Source organism: Malaya genurostris, chromosome 3 (assembly GCF_030247185.1).
Source record: "Malaya genurostris strain Urasoe2022 chromosome 3, Malgen_1.1, whole genome shotgun sequence".
Lineage (NCBI taxonomy): Eukaryota > Metazoa > Arthropoda > Insecta > Diptera > Culicidae > Malaya > Malaya genurostris.
In genome coordinates, this window is record NC_080572.1 from 29,160,749 (window position 1) to 29,176,118 (window position 15,370).

Consider the following 15,370-nt stretch of genomic DNA (forward strand, 5'->3'; position numbering starts at 1 on the left):
AAAACGACTGTGTACAGCATATTTTTTCATGAAATTTTGCCTCGGGCCGATTTTAGCACGATTCGTTTTTGGCAACATAATTGTTCGAATATGACACAAAATGTAAGCAATTTCATAATTATATTGTTTGAAACTACTTACAGCAATAATTGCTGGAAGAACATTGTTGCGACCCCTTGCTCGGCGCGCCCAACAAGAACGAGCCGACAGAAAGAATCATCGAAACATTCCCGCACTGATAACTGTCATACGAGTATCAGAAGCAAACACGTGATACGCACTATTCACTCGTTGCAACTAAGTGTGCTTTGATTCCTTGCTAAAAATATAGTTGAACTGGTAGCGGAATTTGGTAAGAGGTGTAGGTTTACACATTGATTATTTGTACATTAGGTTAATTTGTTATTTGCAATAATATGCTAGATAAGCATGTCAGGAGGCCTTGATCATAGGTTAGGTTAACCGAATGATAGTCCTTAAGATCCTATAAAACATCTAGCTTTTTAGTCAGATCCAACTTCCGGTTTATGAGATACAGGGTGATTAGTATAAAAATTTCCATTTCACATAAATTTATCAGATTTATCGGGATTGTATATTTGGGTACTCGATTAACAAATAAACTTATTTCAGTTTTAGCGGTATTCAGTTTTCGATTCGGAAGGCACCCAAAAATTTATTTCGCATTACGATTTCTCAAAGATTTTCAAACAGTTTCAATCAAATGTAAACTATACAGCTCCTGAGGTGGATTTAACTAACGTTGGCTACACAGATTCTAGAATTTAGCTCAATCGTTTTCTCAGAGAAGGCCAAATCGAATTTCAAAAACTAAAATTCAAATTAAAGGATTTATGGTCCCATACAAAATTAATCAATTTTATCCGATTCTGGAATTACAGGGTGATAAGTTTTCAAAATTCATACCGATATAGAAAATGAAAATAAAAAAAGCTTCAAAATTGGACTCAAAACTATTGCAATTTATTCGTCATATTCATTTATGGCCATACGAATCGTTATACTGGTTCCTGAATTCCGGTTCTGGTAGTACCGTAAATAACCGTAAACTCTAAAGTGGAACTTATTTCGACATCTCATGGAATGTTCAATCGATTATTACTAGTTTATAATCAAATTCGATCCGATTTGCAGTTTCGACATTACAGGGTAATGAGTGAATAGAACTTTAAATTGCCACTTGAAACGACAGTCATTCAAATAATGTCACGAGAACTAAAACGCCAAAAAATAAGAACTAAAACACCGAGGAAAAACACATGCGGATGATAAAAAAAGGTATCATCTCACTGCTAGGTGGATTAAACAAGTTTTTTCTTGATGATTTCACGAATTCTACCCATATACAAATCAAAATCAGTGGATAATATTTTTTCACTAGCTCTTATCTTATATCAACAAAACATAAAATATGTCACTGGAAGGATGAATGAATGGATGAAAATATACTTCGTCAAGACACAGAGAAAAAAAACAACACATGCTCTTCCAGAGCAAAATATATGCAGATATAAACACAAACATACTTATGAACGCAAAGGAAAATTACACGACTCCACATCTTTCAACATCTCCGGAACGTCGACGGCACTAGCAATCATGATAGGGATGATGATGAAGACGAAGGCGACGTTCGTCGAAGGGATCGTTGTGGGATTTTCAAATCTCAACAGGTTCCTGCACTTAAGGGTATTTTCGCATTTTCCGATCACCCGTTAGTCGCCTCCTTCCGCTCTTTTCGTTTGTCTCTATCACTTTGTGTGGCCTTTGTTGGATCTGAAAATCGTCTTGAAGGCATTCAATATTTTTACATTCGAACCTCTTCCCTTTCATCGGAAAAGCGGATAAACATATTGAGGATGCCTCTCCGTGAGTTAACAACAGATTTGCTACCGAACGAAAATAGTGCTGGCAATGATTTCATGACGACGAGTCACTGGTAAGAAATTGGGTTCTTAGGGGTTTCTGACTGATGTGTGGGTAAAAGTGGAAAGTTGCTTCGTTTGTGGTTTGATTGAACGAATTGTGACGCAATAGGTGTTGGGAGAAAATCTTTTTACGATATCATGAAACTAATGATTGTTGGAAGTACACAACTACAGTAAAGGTTATTTTTATTAATGCTGTAAAATACAGTGACTCTGTTTGATACAGTATGTTGTAACCCTTCTTCCTAATACAGAGAATGTTCAACACAAATTTGAGAATTATAGAATCTGATAAGTTAATTTGGTTCATACTATGCCAAAAAAGGTTTCAGTGTACAATAATAAATCATTTCGAAAATTGTGATTGTGGAAATTCCCAGGAACAGTGCAATGATTCCTCCAGCGGTCGCCATAAAGTCAAGGAAGTCGAAGCGAATGACTCTATGGTATCCGTAGAAGTGATCTTCCCCAAAATGAATAAGTAGTTCGGAGAAGTTTCCGTTGTGTTCACTTTTCAACACGACTCGATTGTAGCTAATTTCGTTACAAGTCGGTAGGCAATCACAGGTGTGCACGAAATATCTTGACAAGGGGATATGCTGGGTCCTAGCTAGCAAAAGTGCTTCTTTGTCGAATTGATCGTCCCAGTGGAAACTGTGCTTACAGAGTTTTGTTTTTGCATGTCTGGGCATATGATATAGTACACATTTTTTCTTTTCTAGAAAGTAATTGGTACGGCATTCCAATTCACAGTTCTCCTGGCTGTATGTACGAAAGAATCGCAGTTGTCGTTGACCATCAAAATAACATTTAGCACTGAAAAAGTGAAAGTATCAGAACACAATACTGCTCTGAAAACGAAAATATTTTCTACCTGTTTGAAGGATAATATTTCAAAGATGCAGGTGCCTGTTTTACTACAGGTTTGACCGTAATATCAACGAGCTCTCCTGATGAAACTGGTACTACATGTTTTCCTTTAAAAGGAAAGTCTACAGCGTTGTGCAGGAATATTCTTAGAGTACGAGGGTTTTCACATTCAGATTCGACCAAACTTTCATTAAATTTCAGTTTTATTCGCAGATGATATTTCTCCGACAAGTCTACTGCAGGTCTGGGATAGTATTTGAGAAAAACACCATAATCTGCATAACCATCTTGGAGACTCCAATTTTCCGTCGATTTGGATGCATTTGAAAATGTTTGGTCTGGTGCGAGGCTGTAACAAATAACAAAAATTTGAATCTAGCGTGTTTAAACAAGCTTATAACTTACATATCCTTGTTGAACAATTCTTCGGCAGCTATATTGTTGAACGTGTAGCAAGCGCCATTTTCCGTACGAGTTTCGGTAAACAATGATCGACAAATGTCGCACTGGTTGTGCCAGCAAACTTGTTCGCAGAATCGCTCTAGTGGAACTATATGAGCAAGACAAGTTGTTTTCTTCTCATCCACAATCGCAGTGTTCCACTGTCCACATATGGTAACAGCTGGGAAGGGAATGCTCCATATTGGTGAAGGGTTCTCATCTGGTACAATCTCGACTAAATGATCATTCATTCTTTGCCAAAAGAATACTAACCCAACAGAGCATATCCCAATTGCTACTAGGATTATTACCAACCAGAGCATGTTCTCTATAAGCTTCATTTCTCTGCCGAATACGTATCTCAATCCATAGAAGGAGGATTTCTGAACAAATTGTCGAAACATACCCTCTCCTGTTTCAGTTGAGATGTGGAACCTGATATCTTTGTCCACATTCGATAGGCTGTCCACCTTACCATTTTTGACCAAATTAGTATTTTTAGTAGAACCGAAGACGTGTTCCGAATCGTTTGTCATCGAATAACTCTTGAGCGAAACACTCTCACCACAAAACTATCACAAAATTTGGCTGAGCATGCTGTTATATCGATAATAATTACACAAAACTGGATACTGAACAAGACTGCCAAAGTGTTATCAAGAGGGTAATTTTCGTGTATATCCCAAACACGTGAGGACACACTAAGCAAAGTCAATGGTGGAATGGTACAGAAAAGGAATGAAACAGGCATTTATTGTGTCATTCCAGTATTTATGGTTGCTCATCATCCGTGGGTGAAAAATATGCTAATGAGGTCCTATCTGGAAAGGTTTGAGTATTTTTAGTCACACCCTGACTGTACAGGTCTATCTTTAATAGCAATGATTTTAGGTTAATTAATGCTTTTGGTTGATTTCACGTAGACCAAGGTGCTTTCTTTCATATCAATTATGTTTCAGATTTCGTTTAGTATTGACTAGAAAGTTGAACATGAGTCTTGTTATAATTCGTATGTTTATTCTTTATTTACTCTCTATTTATTATGTTTTATGTTATATATTTATGCAGATTAAATTGCGAAAAAAAACCTGCGATCAAGTATCCTTTGGGATACTTGAACATGTTAACCGGATGAGGTTTTGAGATTTGTGCTTTTCCTTTTTTCGTGTGATCAATTTCAAAGAGCGTTGAATTAAAGATTAAGTTATTCGAGATGCATTCGAAAAAATCTTCAAATCAATTGTTTCAAAAAACAGTTTAACTTTCACGAATTAACAGGGTTTGAGACTTTAGTAGAATATTTATGATAGAATAAAAATTTTTTACACCGGTGAATTCTACTATAGGTATATCTCGTCGCTATACACATTCAGTATGTATCTCACAACACTTTTAAAACATGTATAATAGACGTCACATCACAGATACTTACCTTACCTAACAGCTATAGGCCTGGGGTGTCCTTTGCTGTATCAAGCATACGTCTCCACATAATTCGGTCCATGGCTGCTCGTCGCCAGCCACTCAAGGCACGGATGCTTCTGAGATCACCCTCCACTTGATCGATCCACCTTGCTCGCTGCGCTTCTCTTCTTCTTGTACCAGACGGATTAGATTCAAGAACCATTTTCACTGGGCTGTAATCCGACATCCTTATGACATGCCAAGCCCATCGTAGACGTCCGATTCTAGCTGTCCGTACGATAAGTGGTTCTTCTAGCAGCTGTTGCAATTCGTGATTCATACGCCGTCTCCACGTTCCGTCTTCCATCTGCACTCCGCCATAGATGGTCCTCAGTACCTTTCTTTCGAAAACACTGAGGGCGCGTTGGTCCTCTGCCAGCATAGTCCAAGTCTCGTGGCCATAGAGAACAACGGGTCTAATGAGCGTTTTGTAGATTGGTCAATTGCGGTGGCGTACTTTTCTCGATCGGAGGGTTTTTCTGAGTCCAAAGTACGCATGATTCCCTGCCAAAATATCCTCGCCCTTGCTGCATTCTTCTCTTCGACCAACTGCTGACATTCGCCGTCAAACCAGTTATTTCCTCGATTCGATAACCTCGTACCTAGTACGGTTGAAGCAGTGCTACTCACAGCGGACCTTATGTTCCTCCAGCCGTCTTCAAGAGTCGCCGCGCCAAGCTGCTCTTCCGTCTATAGTTTTGAGCGCATACGAACCGGGACAAGATAATGGTCAGAATCAATGTTTGCACTGCGGTAAGTGCGGACAATGATTCTGTACGCTAAAAATCGGCTGCGAAGTCTGTTGAATCAGAAAGGCAAAATTCCACAAAAGGAATGTAATGCCAAGACTTTGCTTTGTATCAGGTTTCTAAGTAAATTGAAAGAATGCTGCAATGTTGTTCCTTATCAAGGATTGTTTGGATTGAGCGCTCCGGATATCCGAACTGAGCTTTCCAATTTCGAAAATCTTTCGATGTAACCGCCTTATTTCCGAGTGTTCTGGTGAAGGATTCAATCAATCTGTTGGAAGATTGGTTACTTCAACAAAGGAGTAGTAGTTCATGGAAATGCAAAGTAAGGTCTTATCTTAACCTAACTCGACTTTGCATGGATGTAAATTATTTCAAATTGAGAGGTGAATTTTATATAAATTATAAGGGGCCCCAATGGGTAATCCACTCTCCCCGTTTTTATGCGAATTATTTATGGAAAACCTCGAATAACTTTTAATATATCAGGGATTATCACCTAATCGCAGGTGGAGATACGTTGATTTATCAAATTTCTTAGAAATAATTAACAATTTACATTAAAATGTTGAATTCACCTATGAGCAAGAGGAAGACAACAGTTTACCTTTCTTAGATATTCTCATTGTCAGGAAGGCAAAATCTTTAACTCTCGAAATATATAGGAAGCCAACCAATACGGACCATGTCATACCAAACACTTCCAATCATTCTCACCATTGCCGTTTCAACCTTCCGAGTGAACGGACGTGCTTTGTGTTTACTGCGAAAGCGTTGAAAACCAGTGCCGTGTGTGATAAAGTGACCGGACGATCAAAACTAGATTGCTATTGTGTAATAGACAATAGTGCTTTTTCCTGTGAGAGGTTTTATGCACATTATATACTAAAGCAGTGTATTGTTGTGAGCGGACGATCGAAACAGTACCGTTAGCCGGTGATTGTTCGATCGATCAAAACAGGCCCAGCGGTGTACGTGATATCACTGTGCGGATTAAAAAAGAGTGTGCTTTTTCCTCTCGGAGGTTTTTTGCACACCATCGCAGCGGCGATACGCCGATCGACGAGGGCTAGGCCTTGGTGGCCCCCGTTGGATTTAAGTTAAGTATCATTATTTAGTTTTTTTTTCCTTCCTGCATTCGACTGTTCTATTTCTCCCCGATTCACTTATTTCTGTGCGGAGGTAGCTCCGCAACATGTCTAGTGTAAATTCTGACCCCCCCGTTCCCGATGATCAAATGGAGACTTCCCTTGACTATAAAAAGTCTCGCATAAAGAGCTATCCGGATGGGCTCGCACTACCGGCCGGTCCTTATGCGGTCTATTTCCGGACCAAATCGAAAGAAAAAAAATTAAATATTTTAAAAATATCGCGGGACCTGTCCTCGCGATACAATACTATAAAAAGTTTTGATAAGATACGTCCAGACAAGCTCAGGGTCCTGTTTACCAGTTCAAAACAGGCTAATGAGCTCGTTCAAAATGATCCTTTTACGCGGGAGTACCGCGTCTACGTGCCAGCTCGTGAAGTCGAAATCGACGGTGTGGTCACCGATTCGAGTTTGCCTTGCGAGGACGTTCTTAAGTACGGGGCGGGTTGTTTTAAAGACCCCTCACTTAAGAATGTCAAGATACTGGATTGCAAGCGATTGCATTCAGTATCGATCGCCGGGGATGGAACAAAGTCCTATCCCCAATCAGACTCTTATCGTGTGACCTTCGCCGGTTCTGCTTTGCCCAACTACATCCTCTTGGACCGGGTTCGTTTGCCTGTTCGCCTATTCGTACCCCGAGTAATGAACTGTACTAATTGCAAACAACTGGGGCATACAGCTACCCATTGCAGCAATAAGCCACGTTGTGCTAACTGTGGGGAAGCTCATGCGGACGGCTCTTGCGGTAAGGATGCTGAAAAGTGTCTCTACTGTAAGGAGGGTCCGCATGACCTCTCTGATTGTCCCGCTTACAAACTGCGAGGTGATCGAATGAAGCGTTCCCTAAAGGAGCACTCCAAGCGTTCTTTCGCAGAGATGCTTAAAAGTGCCACCCCTCCTAAACAGACAACGAACCCATATGCCTGCTTGTCAACTGACGAGAGCGATTCTGACGACCCTTTGGAAGGTCCATCTTCGGCGGTCCCTCATAGCTGTAGGAAAAGAATAAATAAATCCTCTCATAAGCTACCTAGTAAGGGTTCGAAGGTGTCTTCCGAAGGGCTTCGAAAAGTTACAGCTAACGGGAATCGGGACACAACACCGAAGCAAAAAGCTCCTGGTCTCGGAAAACTCAATTCCGAGATGGAATTCCCACGACTTCCCGGGACTACAAAATCCCCAAGCGTCCCAGAAAATCTACCAGAGAACCAACTAGGTGCTGGACTTATCAAGTTCTCTGATGTTGTGGACTGGATTTTTACAACTTTCAATATTTCAGACCCTCTTAGAAGCATTTTAATTGCTTTCATGCCAACAGTAAAAACATATTTGAAGCAGTTGACTGCAAATTGGCCCCTTCTCTCAGCGATTGTATCCTTCGATGGCTAAATCATCCACCGAGGTCACGGATCTAATCACTGTTTTACAGTGGAATTGCAGAAGTATCATCCCAAAAATAGATTCTTTTAAATTTCTAGTAAATAATCTGAAATGTGACGCATTTGCATTGTGCGAAACTTGGCTAACTTCTGAAATATCCTTAAACTTCCACGATTTTAACATTATTCGCCTGGATCGAGATGTTCCCTATGGAGGAGTACTTTTAGGGATCAAAAAGTGCTATTCTTTTTATCGAATTAACCTCCCCTCGATACCAGGTATTGAAGTTGTCGCATGTCATGTTACAATCAAAGGTAAGGACCTTTGTATTGCTTCCATCTACATTCCCCCTAGAGCCTTGGTTGGGCATCGGCGGCTCAGTAATATCATAGAGCTCCTTCCCGCACCGACGTTGGTTTTAGGAGACTTTAACTCACACGGTACGGGATGGGGCTGTCTTCACGACGATAACAGATCAGCTATGATCCATGATATTTGCGACAACTTCAATATGACAATCTTGAATACGGGAGAAATGACACGGATTCCTGCACCACCAGCAAGACCAAGTGCGCTGGATTTATCCCTTTGCTCGACATCGCTACGGTTGGATTGCACGTGGGAGGTAATTCCTGATCCCCACGGTAGTGATCATCTACCGATCGTAATATCAATCACCAGCGGCTTAAAACCATCGAAGACAATCAATGTTTCGTATGACCTCACACGAAATATTGATTGGAATAGCTATGCGACCTCGATATCTGAGAAACTTGAAAGAACTCTACAACTTCCTCCGGAGGAAGAGTACACGTTTTTGGCTGGCTTGATTCTCGATACTGCGATTCAAGCTCAGACGAAACGTGTACCCGGCGCAAAAACTAACATCCGTCCTCCCAACCCGTGGTGGGACAAAGAGTGCACAAATTTAAACGCGGAGAGAGCCTCCGCGTATAAAAAATTCAGAAAAAATGGAACACCTGATAATTACCGGAATTACGCGGCGTTAGACGTTAAAACTAAGAACTTGATTAGAGCCAAGAAACGCGGTTACTGGCGTCGGTTTATAGACGGCTTAACGAAAGAAACATCTATGAGCACTCTTTGGAACACAGCCCGACGAATGCGCAATCATAACACCACGAATGAAAGCGAGGAATACTCCAACCGCTGGATATTCGATTTCGCTAAAAAAGTATGCCCAGACTCTGTTCCGGAACAGAAGATCACCCGCGCCGCGACACCAAATACAAACGAATCACCGTTTTCGATGGTAGAGCTTTCACTTGCACTTTTGTCATGTAACAATAAAGCCCCGGGATTAGACAGAATAAAATTCAACTTGTTGAAAAATCTGCCTGACCCCGCCAAAAGGCGCTTGCTGAATTTATTCAACAAGTTCCTCACGGGTAATATTGTCCCACACGACTGGAGACAAGTCAGAGTTATCGCCATTCAAAAACCAGGGAAATCAGCCTCCGATCACAATTCGTATCGGCCGAATGCTATGCTTTCCTGTATCCGGAAATTGTTCGAAAAAATGATTCTGTTTCGTCTAGACAATTGGGTCGAAACTAATGGTTTACTTTCAGATACACAATTTGGTTTCCGCAGGGGCAAAGGAACGAACGATTGTCTTGCGTTGCTCTCAACAGAAATTCAAATGGCATTTGCTCGTAAAGAACAAATGGCGTCAGTTTTCCTAGACATTAAGGGGGCTTTTGACTCAGTTTCTATAAATATCCTATCTGAGAAGTTGCATCAGCATGGTCTTTCGCCAGTTTTGAACAACTTTTTACATAATCTATTGTCTGAGAAACACATGTACTTTGCGCATGGTGATTTGTCGACAATACGATTCAGCTACATGGGTCTTCCTCAGGGCTCATGCTTAAGCCCCCTTTTATACAATTTTTACGTAAGTAATATCGATGAATGTATCAACACATCTTGCACGCTAAGACAACTTGCCGACGACAGCGTTGTGTCTATTATAGGACCCAAAGCTGCCGATCTCCAAGGACCATTACAAGATACTCTCGACAACTTATCATCATGGGCTCTTCAAACGGGTATCGAGTTCTCTACGGAGAAAACTGAGCTGGTTGTATTTTCGAGGAAGCGAGAACCAGCACAATTACAGCTTCAACTAGGGGGTGAAACCATAGCTCAGGCCTTCACATTTAAATATCTCGGGGTCTGGTTCGACTCCAAAGGCACCTGGGGATGTCACATTAGGTATCTGAAACAAAAATGCCAGCAGAGAATCAACTTTCTTCGTACAATAACCGGATCATGGTGGGGTGCCCACCCAGGAGACCTGATCAGGTTGTATCAAACAACGATATTGTCCGTGATGGAATACGGATGCTTCTGCTTCCGATCAGTGGCGAACACTCATTTCATCAAGCTGGAAAGAATTCAGTATCGTTGTTTGCGTATTGCCTTGGGTTGCATGCAATCGACTCATACGATGAGCCTCGAAGTGCTGGCAGGCGTTCTTCCACTGAAAAACCGGTTCTGGGATCTCTCATATCGTTTGCTCATTCGATGCGACATTTTGAATCCTCTGGTGATTGAAAACTTCGAAAGGTTAGTTGAGCTTAACTCTCAAACCCGTTTTATGTCCTTGTATTTTGATTACATGGCTCAGAATATTAATCCTTCTTCGTTTGTTTCCAACCGTGCTCATTTCTTGGATACTTCTGATGTCTACTGTGTTTTTCGACACATCCATGAGAGAAGAAATTCGTGGAATTCCGGATCACGTGCGCCCTCAAGTGGCCCCAAATATTTTTTATAATAAATTTAGAACAGTCAACTGTGAAAAGGTGTTTTACACTGACGGATCAAACATCAACGAGTCCACAGGCTTCGGCATCTTCAATCAAAACATCACCGCTTCTTACAAACTCAGTGATCCGGCTTCAGTTTACGTCGCAGAATTAGCTGCTATTCAGTACACCCTCGAGATCATTGAAACCATGCCCAAAGACCATTACTTCATTGTCACGGACAGTCTAAGTTCAATAGAAGCTCTCCGGGCAATGAAGCCAGGAAAGTATCCCCCATATTTCCTGGGGAAAATACGGGAACATTTGAGAACTTTATCTGAACGGTCTTATTTAATATCGTTAGTCTGGGTCCCTTCGCATTGTTCCATTCCGGGCAATGAAAAGGCAGACTTATTGGCTAAAGTGGGCGCATTGGAAGGTGATATTTATGAAAGACCAATCTGCTTCAATGAATTTTCAGTATTTCTCGTCAGAAAACTCTCGAAAGTTGGCAAACTTCATGGACGAATGACGAACTGGGACGATGGCTACACTCCATTATCCCTAAGGTATCGACGAAACCTTGGTTCAAGGGGATGAACATGAGTCGTGATTTCATTCGCGTTATGTCACGGCTCATGTCAAATCACTATACATTCAACGCACATCTCCGGCGTATCGGGATCGTGGAGAACGGGCTCTGCACCTGTGGCGACGGTTATCAGGACATCGAGCATGTCGTGTGGTCGTGCGTAGAGTATCGTGACGCCAGGTCGAAGCTACTGGAATCCCTCAGGGCCCGAGGTAGACCGCCTGAGGTGCCGGTTCGGGATGTGTTGGCGAGTCGGGATAGTTCATATATGCTTCTCATATACCAGTACCTCAAACACATTGATATACAAGTGTAATGTGTTATTCCTCGCTCAGAAAATATAATCTCCACCTACAGGTTCGACACTAACATTCGCCCGATTCTCTCGATCCCCGTCCCTGTTCACCATCTTCATTGGAATTAACAAGATCTTTTTTTTTGTCACTAACTTTTTCGTTCCCCTTTCCCTGTTTTTTCACCATCTCGATGGCAACTAATTAGATCTCTGTCGTTTTCAAACATTTTGTTCCCACACCCCTTTTTTACCCCGTTTCCCACAGTATTTACTTCTTTTTTTCATTCTCTTCCGTAACATCACCATCACCGGAAGACCGCTCCAGTCAATGACCAGCATGCGGGCCACCCGCCGGGCCTTCGTAGCCTGGGGGTGTTTCCCGCGGACCCTCACGGACCGAAGAATGCGGCCAACATAGAAAATTACCATCGCCATCTGGAATCATCTCATCCTAAATTCAATTCACCGGCCACTACCGATCGCCAGATACTATATTACATAATGATACTACTCTAGTTTTAAGTTAGACCATAATTAAGATTAGTAAATACCCTTGGCATCTTAGAGCTTAAGCAGTGTGCCTTAATATTATATTATATTATTGAATAAAAAAAAAAATCATTCTCACCAACACAAAATGGCAGCATTCCATCATATGTTTCATAGAATGCTGACCTTACCTCTCAGAGATGATACGGTAATAAAAGAGAAAAATTTTGTTTTCGAAATTGGAAAGCTCAATAGATATCCGGAGCGCTCAATCCAAACAATCCTTGATAAAAAAAATGAATAAGATCGTTGAAAAAACTATCACTCACAACTTTGACTTTGACCCTTTGACTTGAATTTAGTTTTCAGTAGTACTAAATCCCAATTGAAAACTTTGCTAGGATCTACAAAAGATCTTACTGATGAATTGAAAAAATCTGAGGTATATAAAATTTCATGTTCTCATTGTGATAAATTATACATTGGACAAACAAAGAGAACATTAGGTACCCGTTTCAATGAACCCATAGCAGAAATAGGGAAATCATCTAAGGATTTGAGCTGAGCTGAAGTAGATCGCCCGTAGTTGCACTTCGTGATTGACCGAATGAGTGGAAATGAACAATGAACCAAGAAAATTAAGCTTGGGAGAATCAAATCATTTTCACTGTACATACCCACTCACTCCTAACTTTTTATTAAATGATCAATATGGACGCTGGCTACGGCCAAAGGCTGTGCTACTGAGGGAAAGGAAGGAATGTTAGTCCAATACTCGTTGTTTCTAGAGACCGCGGGTACCACTGTATCTCCACCAGCATCACGGGATAGGAGATTTGTTAGTAGGGAGGGAAAGAGATCCGGATATGTTTTGGTAATCAATATGATCTCAACAAAACCTTATTTTCGATACCCAGGAGAAATATAATAAGTAAGAAAAATATCTCCAAGGAACGATCTCACCAGTATCCCCTTTCTCCTGCTAGCTCTGCTGTTAGCAAGGCGAGATGAAACACGACAACTGAAAGAATAAAATTAAAACACTCGCGAATGGCTCCGCTGCAGACCAACCCTGGACCTTCCACACATTCCATAGAAATCCGACAATGACATGCAGATGGCGCTTCGATCGGTTAACAGGTTAACATCGTTGAACTTCGAGGCGATAAATTATCAGTTTCCGCCGTTAGAGAATCTTTCGTTTCGCAGATCAATATTATTGAATAAATAGCACTCTTACTACTGCACTGTCACTACTGCACGGTCACTCAAAATAACTTTTTCAACCAAATTTTTAACGATACGTATCAAACAACACATTGAAATTATACTTTTTTGATAGCAGCACCAGGACACCGCATCGCACTCCCAGTGATGCCAAATCTCTCGGGAAAGCATCTAAATCTCTCGGGAAAGCATCTGGAAAGGGGATTATCCCACCATTTCAAGTCAAAAGCAGCAGAGCATGCCTTTTCCGAAAACTATGAATTCACTACTAATGACCTAAAAATCTTAAGACAAATTTCTAACCCATGGACATTAGATACAGCTGAAAGTTTAGAGATTTTCAAATCTAACTAAAAATCTTTACTAAACAGAGACCAAGAAAATATGTCTTCCTGGCTTTTTAAGTTACTACCTACACACAGGTGACAAACAAACATAGAAAACACTTAACCTCTTTCAACCCAAAACAATTTTTCAAGGTATTTCTACCTGATGTTAAGAATCTATCTACCTCCGTTTCATAAAAAAGGAACAACATTGCAGCATTCTTTCAATTTACTTAGAAACCTGATACACTGATGATGAATACAAGTAGTATTCGAAATACGTATCTGTGATGTGACGTTTATTATACATGTTGTAAAAGTGTTGTGAGATACATACTGAATGTGTATAGTGACGTGATATACCTATAGTAGAATTCAATGGTGTTTATTCTAGCAGTTTAACCGTGCTCCAATTAATCTCATCTAGAGACTGCTCCACATAAACGGGTTATGTCACCAAAAACATCAAGAATATCATTTGGCAGGTCTTCACGTCAGATATCTTAACGTTTGTAATTTTTGCGTCAGAAATGTTTACCTCAGAGAAAATTAAGAGAGAAATTTTATGTCAGGAACTCCACGTCGGAAATTATGTTGGTGGTGAGCTCAATTCTTCTTCACGTAACATACATGTTGATGCGAAACATATTTTTGTTTCCTATGTAGGGGTGGAAATAAAAACTCAAGAAAGTAAACGTACAGAAAGGTGGTCAAGTTTTGAACACTTACAGCTCAGTCAATTTTGTTTCGATTTGTAAAATTATTTCACTAACTGATTAGAAATATTCTTACGCATTGATTTGAATGGATAAAGCCACTTATTTTCTTGTAAATATGAATGAAATTTTTATAAATAGCGAGCATTATCTGATTTTGCCTGCCAAACATCTAAACACTATGCTGGTATACTGGCTTTCCTGAACTGAGACGATGGTTTTGAAGGAGTAAACGATATATCTCTTGAGAAGCATCGCTCTTATTGGTCATTCAAAGGAAAAGCGCTCGAATCTATAAATATAAGCGAAATTATAGCTAATGATTCAGTCTCACACGAAGGTTACTACCTGGCAGTATACTAGGGATGGGCAAAACAATTCATTTCAAAAAACCGTTCAGTGATGCAGAGTTCTATTCAAAGAACTATTTCTCGAGAGCCCTTCGTTCGTTCTTTTCATAGTTAGTTTGCTTGTTGATTGACTAACCCTGATCCCAATTAGAACTGAGGTTATTAATCTGTTTTCTACCGTTCTCGAAAAAGATTGAGCGTGGAAAAAAAGGCCCACGACTTTGAACTGAAGAACTACCGTTTTCAAAAAAAGAACTATTCGCCATTCATTCTTTCAAAAGAACTAGTTCTTTTGCACCGTTCGCGAACGAATTGCCCATCTCTACAGTATACGTTACAAGAAGCGATACGAAACGATTGCAGGCTCTGATAGGTTTGCTTTGACCAAATGTAATTTTCTCGCGTTCGCTTGTTGATTTTGATAAAAATGTGAATTGGCAAAGCCAAAGCCTTGGTATTACATTCCTGTAGTGGAATTTGACCTTCTGTTTCAACAGACTTCGCAACCGATTCAGAGTGTACAGAACCAGTGCATGGCTGGTGCTACGATTCTACTGACACTACGAATCCTACCAGGTAGGGGCTCGAACATGAA

At 40.6% G+C, this 15,370-nt stretch overlaps 1 pseudogene; it reads right to left on the reverse strand.

Moving 5' to 3' along the window:
* Positions 1-3,511, reverse strand: part of LOC131433749 (uncharacterized) — a 37,609-nt pseudogene extending 34,098 nt beyond the window's left edge.
* Positions 3,512-15,370: the final 11,859 nt, after the last annotated feature.